We start from the raw sequence: 19,981 nt of genomic DNA on the forward strand, positions 1-19,981 counted from the left end.
TTGACTAATATCTTGTCCATGTTTTTGCTCTGAAAATGGATTGTCAATATTAAACAAATAGACTTAAATTCTTTTATATATATATATGCTTCTTTCCCCCCTCTTCCCCTACATATGGGCTCAATATTTACATTGATTTACATCAATTTACATCATACTCCATATATTCATTATGTGAATGTAGTTCTCAAAACCCAAGATGCTTTAATGGAAATATTCTAGTTGGAAGAGATAGGGCCTAACTAAAACCCCAGAGCAGACAGTCTCAGATTTGGGGGACACTTAAATCTGGTTTAGATTTAGAATCTTATCAGAACTAAAGGGCTGACTCTGTCTTTATAAGATTCTAAACCAAAATTCTCAGTCTTTAACTCCTCAATTTTAGGGGAGTTTGGATCCAGATCTGAACTGTTTAGGTGCAGGCCCATCTTTGCTAATGAAATTTACTCAGCTTAATATGCTTAAAAATAGGGTGAGGGTAGTGAAGCAGACTACAGCTGTATATTATATACATGCATGCTGCACATATCTTCAGGCTTAGGCAATAAACTGTATCAGTCCATTAGTCTGAATATTGCATACAAAGAAATATGGCAAATAGAGTATTTTATGCTACATCTAGAAACAGTTCCGAAAGAATAAAATATTTTACAGTAACTATCTTGTAATCATTAAATTAAAGGGCTAGATCCTGCTATCATTGCTCATATTGAGTATCCCCATTAAAAAGCAAAGGGGGAAGAAGCTGGATAGTAGTATTTTCTTCCAAATAAAAATTCAGGCTATTAAAATGTCTCTGAGAGAAAAAAATATCTTTTAAAATTATATAATGAGATTCTATTAAGCAGAGACAGCTTACCTACAATATGTGCTGTAGTAAGATAAGAATCTTACCTGTTAAATTGGAATCAAAACAGTTAAGTGTTATTTTACAGTAACTGTAAAATAACTTATTAATTATGACAAACTTTTTCTTATGTTTGAGACCGACCAGAAAATGTGTTCTATTTCTGTAATGTGAATAGAAAAGTAAATGAACTGTTTGATTTTATTATGAATGAGTCTATATAATTAATAAGTTATAAATTTGTCAGTCCCAGATTAATGAGAAAAAAAGGCTGTTTGCAGTGAATATGCTGTTAAAAGCAACATGAGGGATGCAGTGGTATTTTAGCTCTAATTTTATTGTGTGATGTTTGACATAATTATCTCTGGTTCAGTATAATTCTTTTCAAAGAAATTCTGCAATAAATTGCAGTGGCTATCTGTTTATTTTACCCCAGTATTTGAGTGCAGCTGGGTAGGAATGAAACTTAGTATTTATCATAATCTGCTTCATTTGTTCAGTCCCTATGCAGCAATACCAATTAGAATTTTATCAAAGTCTTCCTTATAGCAATAATGATAATCCTTTAGCATCTATCTGGATTAGGTCTCTGTTTTATTCTACTAATGAATACACTGGAGAGGTCTGGGCAACTTTACAGAAAAATTAACCTTAGAGCATAACCATTTAAAGTGTTCATTATGCTGGACACCTGCAAACTGTACTGAGCTTACATGCAATTTACTAGACCCTCCCAGGCGTGCTTTAGAGCATACTGAAGAGAGCACTAATAAAACAACAATTAAATTGTAATGATGTTAGAATGGTATTGTCATATAGCCGATAAACATCAGATGTGGAATAACATCAGATATCAGTTGTGGAATATTTCCAGCAATATCATTTACTTCCTAAGCTACAAATCTTAGAATTAATTGCAGAGGCATTATTTATGATACTCACAATCTGCTAGCATTGCATAGCTAACTTCTTTGTGCTGTGTAAAGCATTGTGTTTAACACATTCACCATGGATATCCTACATGTGGTATGTTTTGTTCCTTACCCACAGGCTCACATCACTACCGCAAATACTACTTGTAACTCTGAAATTGGCCTGATAATGGGAAGGGGTAAGTAGAGAAAATAATTGCTATTCTCTGTTTTCAAGTATTTGTATCCCCAAGCCTCTCTACATTATATGTGTTAAACAAAACCTGACAGTCTCTTCATTATCTCATTATGCTACAATTATAGTGCACTCCAGTGCCAAGGCCCAAGAGTAATTCATTTGCATTGTTCATCAAGCTAAACTTTTGTCTCCAGAACTAAATTCAAACCAACTCTGAAAACATAAAGCACTGAGTGTTGGGCTATTGGTATCATATAAATTTATCAGGAAAATAATCTGGACTTTTAGTAACAGAAAGAAGAGTTAAATTGGTCTTTGTATGATTTAATCAGTTTCTGGAATTATTAATTCATTTCTTTCTTCATTGAGGACTCTGCCCCAGTTGACCAGACTCATTATCAGGGGCAGAGTAGCTTCACTGTTCATCAAGATGCTATCTACAAGCATAAGTTGCAACTGAAAGGCTTGCCCCTTAAATGCAAGCAGCTGTACAACTCCCTCTTCCCACAATAGGGGCAGACCTTACGGCTGATACTTAGCAAAGCCCTTATGCACAACTTTAAGCATGTACTCAAGTTTCATTGAAATCAATAGGATTTGAGCACATACTTAAAGGGCTTTGCTCAATTGGGGCCCAAGTGGTAGTAAGTGGTTCTGATGAGAGATAATGGGTTTTGTGACTGGGTTGTGTCTAGTGGGTGTAAGTTAAAGGTGATGGTGGAGGAGCTGCAGGTGGATCTCTGGGACTGAACATTTCTCTTTGCTAATTAGTCCAGAAACTCTATTTAGAGCACTCTTTTATAGTTCTGAACACTTTTCTTATGGTCTTATTAAAGATCTTCCCTTGCCATGCCAAATCATGAACCCTCAGACAGTAGATATCATGAAATGTCATCCATTCCTTTTTTCAGTGTTCATTCTTATAGTAGGCCAATTATGTCCAATTTAAAAGTGAAATTAATATTGATCTCTCAGCTGGTTCATTTCTAGGAGTCTGAGTCCCATGTTGCTGCTGCAGCTGCTATCAACACCATAGATCTGTTCCTATTTCCCTGTGCAAGAGGAGTGGCAATTCTTCAAATGATCCCTAATCCCACAAAGTTTGCAAAATTAGAAACCATTTCCCAGAGAGGGTGAGGTATTTGCAGCATCTCAAGTGTCTTAGGCCAATATAACCCTTTTTCAGCAGATGCCCTATCTGTTTCCTGAAATGAAGAACCCTCTCACACTCCTATACAGAGGGACTGTGTCTACATTGGCAAGATTTTGCGCAAAAGCATGTGCTTTTGCGCAAAATCTTGCCGCCTGTCTACACTGGCCGCGAGTATTTGCGCAAGAATACTGACGTTGTAATGTACAAAATCAGTGCTTCTTGCGCAAATACTCTGACGCTCCTGCCCAGAGATAAGCCCTCTTGCGCAAGTATTCTTGCGCAAAAGGCCTGTGTAGACAGCAACGTTAATTTCTTGCACAAGAAAGCCCGATGGCTAAAATGGTCATCGGAGCTTTCTTGCACAAGACAGCATCTACACTAGCACGGATGCTTTTGCACAAAAGCAAATCTTTTGTGCAAAGGCACGTCAGTCTAGATGCTCTCTTGCGCAAATACTTTTAACGGAAAAACTTTTCCGGTAAAAGTATTTGCGCAAAATCATGCCAGTGTAGACGCAGCCTGGCAGATGTTTTAAATACAGCAAAGATGTGTATACAACAGGAAAGTCTTTCCCCTGTTACAGGGACAAAGTCCGTGGCTCTGCACCAGCTGAGTACCTAGGTACGATATTGAAGAGCCACTCTCCACATCTTAACATAGTAATAGCATCTGTTCCACATGTTTTTCTCTTAAAGAACAGTGTATTTAAAATGTCTATTTTAGGGAGCATAAGAATAGAAGAAAGGCTGAACAACAAATCTAAATTGTAAATTGGTGGTTATCGGACATTTTTTAGGGCTATGTAAGATGTAGTTCAGGCATTCAAAAGTACTTCCTGGTTGCTCTCAAATCCTTCTACTCTGGATAACATGTGATGTTCTGGTTATTAAGTTATGGAAAGTTCCCATTTAACTAATGTAGAAATAATTTATTTCTGACTGCAGCTCTCTACAATTCAGAGCCCTGTCTTCCAACATGATGACTGACCTTTAGCCTCTGCAAGCATACTCCATATCCTTGAGTATCTTCTGCAGCTGCTCCACACACCCACTGCTCTCTTCGCATGAAAACACTAGCCAGGATTTGACCCTCTCTGAACTAATGTATATTTCTTTGCAAAGGGAGCAGTGAACAAAGGTTTTCCACAAGACTACCTTTGTATAAAAGAGCATTTAATGTACCAGAACATTTCATCTGTTCTACTCTTTCAGATAGTAATTCAGCAAAAATTTCCTTCTGACATTTACATAAAGCCCCATTCACTTCCAACCATTTACTGTTTCAGGGAACTAAACAGGTATTTTGCTGAATCCAGTCTTCATAGGCAATCATCAAAGTAGTGCCTCCCCCCCCCCCCCGAGTGCTTGTGCCCTATCCCTCCTCTTTTAGGGTATGTCTACACTACAGCACTAATTCGAACTAACTTAATTCGAATTAGTTAATTCGAACTAAGCTAATTCGAACTAGTGCATCTAGACCTATAAACTAGTTTGAATTAAGCGCTCCGCTAGTTCGAATTAAGTTCGAACTAGCGGTTTGAATGTGTAGCACCTATTAAAATTAGTTCGAACTAACGGCTGTTAGTTCGAATTAACTTTGTAGTGTAGACATACCCTAAGTTAGTCCCCTTGTACACTGCACCTCCCTCAATGATCCCATAGTTCCCCTCTGTACCCCAGTGCAGCTGGAGGAGCCAGCCCCCGCCCTGCACCTGCTATTACATCCCTTGCTCCACCCTGCTAGCGCCCTCCTCCTCTGCTTCTGCCCTTGCAGGAAAGAGGGGTTGCTGGCCCCTCAGTCCCCCATTTGCTTCCTGCCTGTGCTAGCGCCCTCCCTCCCTGCAATCAGCCAGTGGGAGAGAGTGGTTGCTTTTTCCTATCCCCCTTCCTCCCCAATCGTGAATCTCCTTTCCCTTGCGTCCGCTCTCCTCGCGTCCCTACCCTCCCCGCCAGTGCCCTCCTCCTCTGCCACAGCCCTACAGGGAGGAGTGGCTGCTGGTTCCCCTTCCTCTGTTCCTCTACCAGTAGCCTGTTAGCACCCTCCCTCCCTGCTAACAGCTCAGTGGGAGGGAGTGGTTGCTTTTTTCCACCCCCCTTCCTCCCCAATCGCATACCTCTTTCCCTTGCGCCCCCTTCCCGCTCCCTCCTGCAATAGTGCCCTCCTCCTCTGCCACAGCTTCAGCAGGGAGGAGTGGCTGCTAACTCCCTCCCCTTCCACGGTTGCCCCTCCCTGAATCCAGTACCTTCCCCCTCTCCACCCCTTTCCTCCTCATTGATGCCCTCCTCCCCTGCCTGCTGCTTGGTGGGGAGGAGTGGTTCAGCTTTGCCTCCTCAATCCTCCCCCCATGATGGAGGAAACCCCTGCCCCTGTTGACCCTACAGTCCCTCCATTTCCACTGACCCCGTAGACCATTGCGGCTGACCTCCCGACCCCCGATCCGGGCTCCGCACCTGCCACGGCCGATGGCCCTCTCGATATGGGTGGGCCCTCCAGCTCGTCTGGCAAAAAGGGCCAGTGGAGGAAGAAGGGCAAGGGCCTGGCCAAAAAGGCCAAATCTTCCGCAGCCGAGGCCTCCCCATCCGCTGCAGCCCCATCAACTGCTGCACCCCCTTCTTCCCCTGATATTCCCCCCACCGGCTCTGAGGGCAATCCACCCAAGGCCCCCAGAGCTTACGCCCAAGTGGCCACTGACGCTCCCCTGCATGCCACCGTGTTGTCTTCCCCGACCGCCACCTCCAGCTCCATCCCTGGCAGCTGGGGCCCCTTCCCCACCCTGTCCAGGAGGCACGGTGACCACTGACTCATGGTTTCCACCTTACCCCACATCAAAACTTACGTACAGGCATTGGCGAGGGTGGTGAGGGGCCTCGGCCATGGTGGCAGCCTCCAAAATGTATGGCAAGGTTGTGTTCTTCCTTGCCTCAGAAGTTGCCACCCAGGAGGCAGTGGAGAGCGGCCTGGCAGTGGGGGGTGTGCATGTGCCCCTCGAGCCATTGGAGGACCTGGGCGCATGGGTGGTCCTTACCTCTGTCCCAACTTTCCTCCCCAAAGCTGTCCTGTTTCCTGCCCTCTTCACACTGGAGAGGCCCATCTCCACCATCAGCCCTCTCTGGTTGGGCTTTAAGGACCCCGCCCTCCACCACGTCCTATCATTCTGCTGTCAAGTGCAACTGCAACTGCTGCTGGTGTGCGTGGCAGGGTGGTACTCGAGGGGTCCTTCATGGTGCCTTATCGGGGGCCCTTTACTGGGTCCACTACTCATCGGGGGAGGCCCGGTGTTTTCTCTGCCGGGCAATGGGGCATGTCCGAAGGGACTGCCCTCTGGCCTGGTCAGAGGAGGTATCTGGGCCCCCCGGGGCCCTGGAGGGTGCCAGCCCCAACATTGGCAGCCCCCATGGTAATCCAGTTTCTGTGGTTGCCTCTCCTCCATCCAAAGGCTCTGCTTGGGGGCAGGAGGCACTCCCTCTGATGTGCCTGGGTGAGCAGGTGGGCCCCTCCACTCTTCAAACTGTCTCTGTGGGGCCTGAGGAAGAGAGAGTGGTGTGGTTGCTACTGGACGAGGGAGAGGGCTCACCCCAGGGGAAGGTTTCCCTACCCCTCTCTCTCTCCCTCCCCTGCCTCAATGCCCGCCCAAACAACAACTGCGCCCCCCGACCCCGCCCATGCTGATCAACCTCCACCTCGGAGGGCTGGACACTCATTTGGGGGAAGCACAGAGCCTGCGGATCATGGGCTCAATCTCTTCCCTCCAATGAGGAAGGTGGGAAAGTCCCCTTCTGAAAAATCCCGAGGGGGGCCAACGCTGTTGAGAACGCCCCCTGTGAGCGTCAGCAGGAGGTGTCGGCCGAGAAAGCCGTAGCAGCGAGGGGGAATGATGCAGTCCCCCCTGAGGAGCCCATCCCTGAGGAGGCCTCAGGTGGAGCTCCCCCAGCTCCGATACCAGCTGAGGCTCCCGCTGCTACCACTGAAGTAATTGTTGCCTTGGCAGCTGGTGAGGAGGTCTCTGGGGCCGTAGGGATGAAGCTTAGCTCCATCTTTGAGCACATCGAGACCCTGGGTCTGACCCCACTTATCCAGGGGGAAGACAACCCTCTACCAATGGGCCTTGGTCTGGGCGGCGACCCTGCTGCTGGGGGCCACGAGGGCCCTTTTGCAGGAAGGGAGAGGGACCAAGAGACAGGACATCAGGGCCTACCGGCGGACCCATAATTTCTGTGATGCTCTCCTCGCCTTCAGGTCAGGGAGTGGCCTATTGTGATGTCTGCATGAGGCCGATGATCACCCAGCTAGGGAAGGGTAAGTGGAAGGAGGTGAGGGAGGAATGGGGCACGAGCCCCCGATGGGGAGGACTGGGCTGGCTCTGTGGGCTTCTGGGGGTGGAAGCTCTCCTGCAGCCCCCCAATTGCCCCCTCTCTCCAGATGGCAGCCTGCGGCAAGTGCAGCCGGGCTGATGGCCGAGTGCTGTGATGTGCCCAGTGTGGGTACTCCGGGAAATCCAAGCCAGGACTACTTTGCAAGCAGGGCACCCTGAGAACTGTCTGTCCGGGGTGGGGGTCAGGACCCTTTAAGCGCAGCCCTCAGCTAGCCTGAGACAGCATCTCCACGCTCTAAGTCCTCCTCTGATGCTCTGCCGGCACTGCTTCCGGCCATCCTTAAGCCCTGTTCAGGGTCCACTTAATGTGGACATGCTAGTTCGAATTAGCAAAACGCTAATTCGAACTAGTTTTTAGTTCTAGACGCGTTAGTTCAAATTAAGCTTAGTTCGAATTAGCGCTGTAGTGTAGACATACTCTAAAAGAGTCTGTGTCTCAGATGCCAAGTGATCAACTCCATGTATAGGAATGCATGTTCCCTCATCCTGGTACTGCGCCAATGGTGCATGTGTGGGGAAGGGACTCAGACAGGAGCGGCCTGAGGCTGACTGCAGCAGCTGGTGCCCCAGGCGGAAGGAGCTATCCGCGCCCCCACCTGCACGGCCATCAATGGCCATGATGTAATCATTGGGAACCCCGGGCCAGCAACATACTAGGCGACTGCCGAGTCTATCTAGGCTCATGGGCCGCCACTGGACTCTGAAGCTAGTGTGGAAAAGGACAGGGCCAAGTCTTCACCTTGTCTCCCTGCCTCTTTCAGACTCTTGCTCCTTAGGGAAGGAAAAGTGTGCAGTTTCTGTGCTTGCCAGAGTACAGAGTGCTCAATAATGCTGTTACAGGAGGCTTTTGCTCCACAGACAGGGGAGGCTTCTGGCTCTTTGTGGTCCTCCAAGTTCACACACCATCTAATCAGTTATTAATGTTTCAGCTACATCAGTTTTGAAAATACAAAACATCTGTGTGTTATCACAAATAGAGTAACACAGTTAAAGACGGCTGATAGGGATCTTGCCTTTGGATTGCTAGGTGTCAGAAGTATGCAGCATTGTTTTCTTCCTTGACCTCTCTCTGGCACATTTCCTGGAAAACAACTGTCTGACCTCTTCATGGACACAGGTCCAGCAATTGTTCTGTAAGATATCTCTATAGCTTAAATACACCCTGCAGCCAAAAATGTGAGCCTTATGGCTTACACTTCAAGCCATCAGGTAAAGCGTACGGACCTTGAACAGGTCTAGAACAGAGTATTGCCTTTACTAGCATAATATGTGCACAACAATATAGAAATAAAGTATCTTACTGGGACAGAGTGGAGAGGGCAAACAGGTGAGCCTGTTCTGTGATCACTCTAATATTAATTAGTTCCCTTGGAGAAAGCTGATGGTGGTAATAAGTCAATCAGACTGTCCAGAGGTGCCAAGTACCTCATCAGCCCTAGGCTGATAACAGGCAGCACAGAAAGAAAGAGCAGCATGGGAAGGAGAAAGAAACAGGAATAGCTGAGTCTAGCCAGATAGAGGCTCAGAGCAGGGAGGCTTCTGTTATCCTTATGAGAGGGCCAAATGCAAGCTGAATAGTGTAAACAGGCTTTTATACAGAGACTGCTATGAGATTTGTATATGGAACACAAAATGAAAAGTCACTGTGAAGATTTAAGCATAGGGTCAGTGCAATTTTTGTTGGTAGAAGGCAAGAAAAGGTTCTCCCCCTCCATGATACCTACACATATTTCTCCCGTCTCAGTTTCCTTAACACGGGTCATTCCTTGGGCTGGGATTAGAGTGTGTTGTAGCTGTCCAGGTCCTTTGTCTGCAGATCACTGCTTATGTGGTAAAACATAAAATCTTTTCCGTTCATACTTTCCTCTCTCATTTGGCTGTGTGCGCCCTTCTTTCTTAATGCCCAAACTTTCTGTGTCCCATTCCCAAGTATCATTATGAGAATATTTCTTCTGTTGGTAGCTTTCCAATTCACTTCCTCTCAGGGCCCTCAGAGAGGTAAATTGGTTTATTCCAGAGTGGAATTATTCTTTAAAGTAACTATTGACTGGTCATTAAGAGTTAGGTACTCCCCTTTGTCCCTGGTATGGAGAGGTTGTGCTTTCTGGGTTGTAAGACAATGAAGATACTCAAACCTAGAGATATTTCATGAATCAAGAGTTTCAGACTCACAGTATCAACCAGAATTCATAAACCAGGTATGTCACTTAGGGAGACTGGTCCCCTATGTTTTATACAGAAGGTCTCCTCCTTGGCAGAGTGCCTCATAACAGGTGGGGCTTTGGCAGAGTGCCTTATAACAGGTTGGGCCTTGGCATGGAATGCGAGTACTGCAAAGGAGAGGTGCTCCTGGGGTAGAGAGTCAGTGTTATGTTTACCAGCAGAGGCAGGGTGATTAAGATAAGAAAGGGCTGGTAATTGCCTGTAAAACAGGAATCCCTCTGCAGCCAGTGAGGCTGCTTAAAGAGAAAATGCAAAGGACTCAGAAAAAATACAACCAAGCCTTCTGAGCCAAGATTACATTCAGAAAAGAGGAAGATTTGAGGGCCATAGAATAGATGAAAAAGGAGACCAAACCCAGAGAAAGACAGTAGCGTATAGAGAGGTTCCCACTTTATCTGGGGGTACTTAAGTGATCCCATCACTATAGTGACTGAGTGTCTCACAATGTCTAGTCTATTTCTCCTGGATAAGATTAATCTGATACTTAAGTATGAAGTGTATATTGGAAGCTCTGATGACAATAGAAGCTTTACTTGATAAAGAACTAGAAGATTGGTCTTTCTTTCAAGACAAGGACCTAACCAGAGCTCCTGCACCTATCTATTTTCCTTTCCTGCCTGCAGTGCCCTGATATATTTCAGAAGTCTCCTTTCTGAGATATATCTGAGGTTTTCTTTCCCTCAGTTTTAAATTCTGGAATTTCTTTGATGTTTTTATTTTAAATATTCTCCTGTGAAAACTGCAAGTCAGTCACTATAGTATAGTGTTTAAGAGTCTTTGGAAAAATAACTAGACTTCAGTGTTGCCAGCTCATAATTTTGTCATAAGTTTCCTGATAAATATTGTTTTCCTTGAAGCTCCAGCACCTAGCACCACATGAGCCCGCCATCAGCTGCCACCCAGCCCTCTGCCTCTTCTCAGGACCAGGCTGGCAGCTCCCAGGAGCCTGCCCAGGGCCACAAGAGGTCTACCTGGTCTACTGCTGAGATCGTGGACCTCATCCAGGTTTGGGGGGAGGCCTCCAACGTCCACAATCTACGCACTAGGCACAGGAAAGCGGCCGTCTAGGGCAGGATAGCTGTCAGCCTGGCCACCAAAGACCACATGCAAACCCAGGACCAGGTCTGCATGAAAATCAAGTTGGTCCAGTGAGACCCCCCGACTCTGAGCCCTGAGCTTAGAACATAAGAACATAAGAACGGCCATACTGGGTCAGACCAAAGGTCCATCTAGCCCAGTAGCCTGTCTGCCAACAGCGGCCAACACCAGCTACCGTGGAGGGGATGGACCAAAGACAATGTCCAAGCCATTTGTCTCGTGCCATCCATCTCCAGCCTTCCACAAACAGAGGTCAGGGTCACCATTCCTACCCCCTGGATAATAGCACTCCATGGACCCAACCTCCATGAATTTATCTAGCTTCTCTATTATAGTTCTAGCCTTCACAGCCTCCTACGGCAAGGAGTTCCACAGGTTTACTATTTGCTTTGTGAAGAAGAACTTTTGCTTATTAGTTTGAAACTTGCTACCCATTCATTTCATTTCATGTCCTCTAGTCCTTCTATTATGGGAACTAATGAAGAACTTTTCTTTATTCACCCTCTCCACACCGCTCATAATTTTATACACCTCTATCATGTCCCCCCTCAGTCTCCTCTTTTCTAAGCTGAAAAGTCCCAGTCTTTTTAGCCTCTCTTCATATGGAACCTGTTCCAAACCCCTAATCATTTTAGTTGCTCTTTTCTGAACCCTTTCCAAGTCCAAAACATCTTTTCTGAGGTGAGGAGACCACATCTGTACACAGTACTGAAGATATGGCATACCATATTTTACACTTCCCCTCCTCCTTCTTCCCCTGGCTTCCCCCGTCCAGCTCCCTCCTCCCAGGTTTCCCCCTCCCTTCTCCCACCCTCTCTCTTCCCCTCTCCCAGTCTCCCCAGAGGTTCATCCCCACCCACTCCCAGTTTTGTTAAATAAAGAGAGTTTCTATTTTTGACCACACGTGTCCTTTATTTTTTACATCAGGAAGGGGGGCTAGGGAGGGGTAAGTGGAAGGAGGTGAGGGAGGAATGGGGCACGAGCCCCCGATGGGGTGGCTCTGTGGGATCCTTGGGGTGGAAGCTCTCCTGCAGCCCCCCCGATTGACCCCGCCAGATGGCAGCCTGCGGCAAGTGAGCACTCAGGGCACTCCAAGACAGGACTGCTTTGCTGTCCCTCATCGAGGTAGACAAGCAAGTGGGGAACCCTTAGAACTGTCTGTCTGGAGTGGGGGTCTGGTCCTTTTAAGAACAGCCCTCAGCTAGCCTGAGGCAGCAGCTCCACACTCTAAGTCCTGGTTGCAGCCAGCCTTAACTTGGGTTCAGGGTCCACTCAATGTGGACATGCTAGTTCGAATTAGCAGAACGCTAATTCGAATTAGTTTTTAGGTCTAGATGCACTAATTCAAATTAGCTTAGTTCGAATTAACTAATTCAAATTAAGTTAGTTTGAATTAGTGCTGTAGTGTAGACATACCCTTGCTTAAGGTCAATTTCAAGTTTATTATTTGCAGTGAAGTAATATGCTTAAAGCCCAAGGCAGGTGCAGTATAAACTCACTGGGTCTTGCCCTAGTAGTATGTTTCCAAAAGTTAAATAATCTCTTCTATGACTGACAAAGTGCAAAAAAAGTAATAGAACATCATCTATTTTTACCGTTGTTTCAACTGTTGTATTCAAGTCCTAGAAACAAAGTCAAAATATGCATTAAAATGTTAAACCTAACTAGTGGCCAAAAAGAGATGGTGGCTCATTCCTGTTGCAGGGCTTATTACTCACTATTATAACACCTCCTTGTAACTCTTCTGGGGATTAGCTCTTGACCACTCTGATGGCCCCTCAGATAGGTACAGGATCATGTTAATGTCTTTAAATCTCTGGAGCCATTTATTCACTCTAAATTAATACACCCAACCTCATTTACTAGTTCACTGAGTTTGTTAAGGTCTGTTTTTGAAATACACCTTTCTTATTCCATTGCCCTCACTCCTTTCTCTCCTTAGAGTCATGAGGCCTTACCAGTTCATAATCACTTTCACTCAAGTTGCCTTCCACCTTCAGATACATAACTATTTTGTTCCTGTTAATCTTGAATCAAATCTAAAATGGCTGCCTTCCCATTTACTTCGTTCACCTACTGAAGTCATCCCTAATGGTACGTCTACACTCAGGGCCGGCCCGAGCCATTTTGGTACCCCAGGCTTGCGCGCGCGGCACCACCCACAAGGCAGACAGCACCCAGCTCGGCTGATGCACACCGGGCCATGCAGGGGCCCACAGCCGTAGGGGGAAGGGAGCTTCTGGCTGGCGCTATGGGAGCCAGGCGCGCGGTGCCTGATGGCAGCTATAAGGGATGCTGCCTAGCTCACCCACCCCTCAGTCAGGCCCTGTCTACACTACAGCATTAATTCGAGTTAACTTCATTCAAAATAGTTAATTTGAATTAAGCTAATTTGAATTAATGTATCTACACACAAAACCTATTTCGAAATAGCACTACCACACTGAGTGGACCCTGAATTGAAGTTAAGGCTGGCCGAAATCAGTGCTGGCAGGGCATCAGGTTAGGACTTAGTGTGTGGGGCTGCTGCCTGAGGTTAACTGAGCTCCATGCTTAAAGGGACCCTACCCCCACCCCGGACAGACAGTTCTCAGAGTTCCCCACTTGCTTGTCTACCTTGATGAGGGACAGCAAAGCAGTCATGTCTTGGAGTGCCCTGAGTGTCCGCACTTGGGACACCACAGCACTCGGCCACATGGAGCCAGAGCTGCCCCTAGGCACACCGGTGCATCTCTTGGGATCGTTGCCATCAGCCCGGCTGAACTTGCTCCAGGCTGCCATCCGGGAGGTCTAACGGGGGGCTGTCAGGATCCAGGAGGATCTGCGGGAGATCGTCTACCCTGAGGGAGAGCAAGAACCCTCAGAACCACCCCAGTCCTCCCCATGGGGGGCTCGTGCCCCATTCCTCCCTCACGTCCTTCCGCTTACCCCTCCTTAACCTGCCCTTCCTGATGTCAAATAAAAGTCACATATGTTCAAAAACAAAAACTGGGTTTATTGAACAAAACTGGGGGGTGGGGAATAACCTCTGGGGAGACTGGGAAAAGGAGGTGAGAGAGGGGAAGAGAGAGAGTGGGAGAGGGGAGGGGGAAATCTGGGAGGAGGGAGCTGGAAGGGGGAAGCAAGGGGAAGAAGGGGGAGGGGAAGCTCAGGGCCCGGGGTTGGGGGATCTCGTTGGACCAATGCGGTGTAGACATACCCTAACACGGTATAAGAAATTATTGGACATTTTATGTTTTGCCACTTTACTTTTGTAACAGATATCTGGTCATCATTGTATCAGATCTTGCATTTTTGGAGTGGCTGTACATGGGAGTGTTTCATGGGCAGAAGGAATGGACTCATCCATCCCTACATAGCTGCAGAGTCTCTGCACAACAGTCCTGCAATGGCTTTGCAGTCTTTTAAGAACAAACTCTTGCAGTGTTCTTCAGATTCCACTTTCTGTTCAAGGCAGTGTCTGAAACAATCTAGTCATCCATGGTCATAGAATATTATTTTAATGAATGTTTATGTTGCAGTTGTCCTCTGGTTGCAGGTTTCTAGAATAAATTCAGTACATTGCATTCTCCTCCTACTAATGTGGCCATGTAAGGGTGAGGTCAGCACAGAAGAGAGCTTTGCCAGTCCAAATGAGACTACCAGACTATATATTTATATAGATGAACTTGGAAGTATAGGAAAAACAGTTGGTCATAGATCACAATCTTAGGCTATGTCTACATAGAAGCATTATTTCAGAATAACTGACGTCATTCTGACATAACATAGTCCGCATCTACATAGCAAGCAGTTATTTCAGCATAATGTTAAAATAATGTTGAGCTGGGGGACTTCTTACTCCAACTCCCATAACCCTCATTTTATGATGAGTAAGTGAAGTTGGAGGAAGAATGCTCTAACTTGGTGTTCCTTCTGTGTAGACAGCACCAAAAGCCAAAATAAGCTATTTCGACTTCAGCTACATAATTGACGTAGCTCAAGTTGTGTAGCTTATGCCCGCTGTAGCCCTGCTGTGTAGATGTGCCCTTAGGTAATGATATATATCTGCTGCATGTCCTGCTTTCAAATAAGCAAATGTTATTCAAATTTGGATGCATTCTTTATTTAAAAAATAACATTTTGACTTCTAGCAGCTGCCTTCCTGTGTATCGTGCTCTGAGGAAGGTGGAAGCTGCATTGTTAGTGCATAAATCAAATGTTTCTTAAACCAGCGGAGAGCTTTGAATAGCATTTTTACTGATAAAGAATGTGCACAGTAAACACTGAAAAACTGCTACTTGTAGAAAATGAACTTGTTACAGTTAAATTTCAAACACCAATCTCCTGTACAAATGAAGGAGGAGGTGGGGTTTTGGGGGGTTTTTGGGGGGGAGGTGGAGTGTTTTTGTTTTTACTGTTAATATTCATTGAATACATAGAACTACAGTCAAAAGAAACCAGGACTGGAATATTTAAGTTATACATTGAAAAAAAGTATTACTATTGAAGGCTCCTTGGGAAAACCAGTCAAACACTGTGCACTGCTACTGCTTAGTGCCCATTTCAGGAGCAGTGCCAGTTGAGCATAACAGCAACTATTTCTCCTGCTCTTAAGTTTTACATGGGTCGGTGAGAGGGTTTCTGCTTTATTCCCTTTCAGCTTTCTTCTAATTATCATTTTTGTTATTGGATTGCACAGAGATGTGGCTAAGCTTGACATAGCCAATTGCAGTTGACATTTCCCAGAGGCCAGGGTTAGCCTAGCATTAATTAAAACATAGCACTTGACTGTCTTTTTTCATTTGAATGCATCTTATGCCATTTTAAATATTATGCCACTTCCAGATATGAATAAATCCAAATGTTACATCCCCAAATAGGTATTTATAGGCAACCCTGTGCCAGCTTAAAGGTCCCTGAACTCTCTCGTCTCTGCTGTATGTCTTCATCTCTAAACTACTGAGAGTCAAAAGAAATCAATGTTTGAAATAGTTACATATAAAAATTGTATCTGCCCTTTTAAAAATGCCTAGTAGTAGCATTATGGGTCAAAGTATATTAAAAACCATAAGAAAATTGTTTTTAGAACTCCTGCCTAAGTGTAACATTATTCCATCTTCTAAAAAACTCATGTTGTATCCGATCCGATAGCCCTATCACTCCTAAGCTTCTAGTGGACCCTGTTTTCATTAGTCAGGAATGAAGCTGAATGCAGGTTCATTTGAATCAAATGGAACTTTATTAAACCTTTTTCCTTTCTTTATCCATGTGGCTATGTTGCTTTAAAACCAATTCCTCACATTCCCTCTTTTCCTCGTGTGTCTCATTGAGTATACTGAGAAGTCCCGTAGCACCTTAGGCCATGTCTACACTCGGCGCTTATTTCAAATTTACTAAGTTCCACTTCTGGGCACCCAATTTTGCAAATTTAAAGATCCATGTTCTCGCTACGGGGAAGAATCAAATGTAGTCCAAGGTAGTGTGCCCACATTAAAGGAGCTTGCCTCGGACTCAGAGCCCCAGGAGGCTCTCTGGGGAGCTACGGGAGGCCTCCCAGAGGCCAATTAATTAGAATTAGAAGCACCGGAGCATCTACACTACAATTATTTTGGATTTAGAAGTTTAGGAATAGTATTACTTCTTGTGAAAAACAGGACTACAGAGTTCAAATTCCACAGCCCCTTATTTTGGAATAATGGGCTTCGTAGTGTGAATGCATCGCTTAGATAATAGACCTTGGGCTACTATCTTCAGACTAAGGTCCTAGTGTAGACCAGGCTTTAAAGACACACCCATTTATTAGCGCATAAGCTTTTGTGGGTAAAACCCACTTCATCACAGAAGCAGGGGTGCATATAAGGAAGAAGTTGCTTGTGTTAATGAAGCTAATCACCTCAGAGCAGAAGTGGGTTGTTCACAGCATTTAGTACGAAGATATGAATATCCATAGAGGGGAAATTTCCTTTGTAATGTGTTAACCAGTTGAGTTCCTTATTCAGTCCTAAACTGATAGTGTTAAATTTGCAAATAAATTCCAGTTCAGCTGTCTCCCTTTGTAATCGGTTTTGAAATTCTTTTGTAGAAGCATGGCTACTTTCAACCCCATTACTGAATGTCCAGGAAGGTTAAAGTGTTCCCCTACAGGGAACACTTCTGATGTCTGATTTCTGTCCATTTATCTCCAAGACTATCATGCTATTTTTGTGGTGTTTCCTCCTAATCTTTGGGATTGGACTATGGAGAGGTCTCTGTCTTTATTTCATGATGATATCTGTAAGCTTTCCCCGGGTGCTGTGTCTTTGAGCTCAAAATTGCCTTCGGTTCCTTTGTATCACTTGCGTAGTCCCCTTGTATGACCTCAAGACTCATTTAGTCCTCTCCTCCTGATATCTCTCTCATGGCTGGATCCTCATAGGAGTCTCCAGGCCCACTAGGTCATTGGCTTACCTGCCCTATTCTAATGCTTGCTTTATCTGAATATTAGCCATTTCCTCAATGTGATATCAGTTTTCTGGTTGTAACAGGTCTCCCCTCATTGGTGTCAGGGTTTTGGTCATTTGATCCTTTGATGTGGGTGATGGACCATTTTGGCACCTCTGTAATGGGGTATCCTCATGTGCAATAAATGCAAGTAAGGAGTGTGAGCCAGAAGAAACAGCTAGGTTTGTAATCACAAAATTCAGAGTTCCAGGAAGGTTTTACACTTAGATATGTGGCTAATGCAGACAGCTGCTGCATTTTTGAGAACTCACCACTCAGACACTACCACCAAGATTCATTAACAAACAACGAAGCCGATTGCAGGTTCAGCTGAAGAAGCAGAACACTACTAAAGCCCTTAGAGACTATTTCAGTATCAATACAGCTCATGTTTTTTGTCCAAAAGCTATTTGGTTGTGGGTGTTCATACTTACATACTCACAAAAATTAATGTGATATATACTGACAGCAAATGAGACAATACAATTTGATTCACTAACCAACAGATATTGCTAGGCCTACTAAATAAGAAATAAAGAGAATACTATCCATATCCTGCATCCTGGAAACTTAATCCCTAGCTTACTGGAAATCACTGCAACATCTCTGCTGTGATAAATTGCAGCAGCATTCAGTTAAACATCAATATTTCAGAATGAATTCAAACGTGACCTCTCATGAAAAACATACTCTCTTCAAAACTTATTATGTACACGGAGTGATGATCACTCAGTATCTTGCTTATTAGAGATTAGTGAAGGGGTTACTTCTGGTCAAATCATTTTTGGGTTGTTGCATAATAAAGGGAATGCTTTTGGACTGAAAACTAGTTTCTCTGGATGAAAATACATTTAAATTCCATCTTTATTTTAATCCAAATTGATCATCTCCTGGAAAGGCTATAGTGGGAGTTTTTTTTTTTTCATTAATTCTAATCAATATCACAGTTTTCATTGACATAATTTTTTTTGCATGAAGTATTTCAGGTTATGATTTGCTTCTTTCTTTGTGTTTAAGTTTTTCAAGACAGTACAACAGGTAGTCGTCATAGTATATTTTAAGGATAAAAAGCATTTTGTACTTAGGATATTTTAAAATACCTAGCTGGTAGTGACATCAAATTTGTGATAAACACAAACTTTTCACTTTCACAACTTTTTCCAACTCTGGGTTTTTGGTTTTTTTTATGTTCAGCTCTGATAATTATTATTTCAGTTTATAATTCTCAAATCTTCATGCAACATCTGGAATTAAAATTAATTGTTTTTACTGACTGACAATAATACTTAACATTTCTGGTGCATAAATAAGGCTGCCATTTATTCTTGTTGCCATAACAACAAAATGGATTAGTTGTCTCAAAATATTTTTTTAGCTTTGCATCATTTTGTACTTTGTGTTACTTTGATAGCAGGATTAGGCAGTTTGAATTTGTTCACTCCTTACTTTGTTCTTGAAGAGATTATTTATTTCCCTGCTCTCAAAAATATACAGTATGATGGTAGAACATCATAAAACATGAAGATAAAATGTGGCATGCACCCTTAGAGAAGCTATGCACCTGTTGTTAAACAGTTGAGTTCTATCAATCTTCAGTAATTATCACTGTGTCTTTTAAATCAATGGCAACAGAGGTTTGCACTGTGTCATATTCTGACTTAATCAGATTTGTTAGAGATGCTAGACTTTAAACACAGTAATGATCATCTCCCTGATTGAAGCAGTCTGAAACTGAGAACCATACCTCTCCATGCTCAGACATAAATATCGGTAAAAATGCTCATTAAAATCAGAAAACAAGCGCCCAAATTGGTATCAGTGTCTGTAAAGTTAAGGATTCAATGTGAAGTGCACTTTAGTGGTTTTTAATAAGGCATTTCAAAAGGTAAAAAAGTTGCTACTTTTAACTATGCCATAATAATTTTATTTTCCTCGTGCCCATTCTTGAGGAGGAATAAAGGAAACATCTAACTTACGATCAGGGGTGTCTATAAAAGAGTGGCAGATCACAGTTATGGGGAAAACAAGTTTTTCACTACACCACAGCTCCAGAAGCTTTAGGACACTTTCTCACTGTCTTTGAAATACTATTACATCAGTGCAGCGCTTTCCAATTTCAGTGAACACAAGATACAACAAACTTTCCAGTAGGCTGGGTTGGCATGGTTTCATGTTTGCAGTCCTCTTAGAGAATACACTTTGGCGTGGACCTGAAACTTTATATCACATGTGGATAGCTTCAGAAGGAAGGAGCACAATTTTGTAACTCCCCAAATAATGTGCCTTTTACGGGACTTGCAAAGCTCTTTGAGATCCCTTGATAAAGAGAGATAATTGGCAAACTATTTTTTGTTTTTATTTGTTTTGGACTGGGTCCCTTTTGTGCTTGGTGCTCAAGAAACATAAGCCAAAAGGGCAGGCCCTACATCCAAGAACTTACAATATAAGAACAAGAGACAACCACTGGATATAGATATTGATTCATTAGTTGATCTTGGTCAGTGTGGTATACTGAAAACTGTGTTAAAATGACAAGTTATCACTGCAAATGTAAAGGGTTCCCTGATGCTGCTTACAGGCCTTAGATCTGTGGGAAAGCATGTTATCTGAGTCTTCAGCTGTCAGTCTCAAAGAGCCAGATTAAGGCAAGGTGGATTGAGTTATGCTTCGCTGTGTTAGGGAACAGTTTGCTTTGTATTTTTCTGGTTATGATTGT

At 44.2% G+C, this 19,981-nt stretch overlaps 1 long non-coding RNA gene across 2 annotated transcripts in view; it reads left to right on the forward strand.

Annotated features, from left to right (window-relative positions):
- The window catches only part of LOC106733005 (uncharacterized), a 433,810-nt gene that overhangs the window by 219,716 nt on the left and 194,113 nt on the right, over positions 1-19,981 (forward strand). For both annotated transcript variants that reach the window (XR_012903894.1, XR_001369252.3), the window contains exon 2: positions 1,898-1,958. This is a non-coding gene — a long non-coding RNA (uncharacterized LOC106733005). The remainder of the gene's footprint in view (positions 1-1,897; positions 1,959-19,981) is intronic.

This window comes from Pelodiscus sinensis, chromosome 5 (genome assembly GCF_049634645.1).
Source record: "Pelodiscus sinensis isolate JC-2024 chromosome 5, ASM4963464v1, whole genome shotgun sequence".
In the NCBI taxonomy this organism is placed as follows: domain Eukaryota; kingdom Metazoa; phylum Chordata; order Testudines; family Trionychidae; genus Pelodiscus; species Pelodiscus sinensis.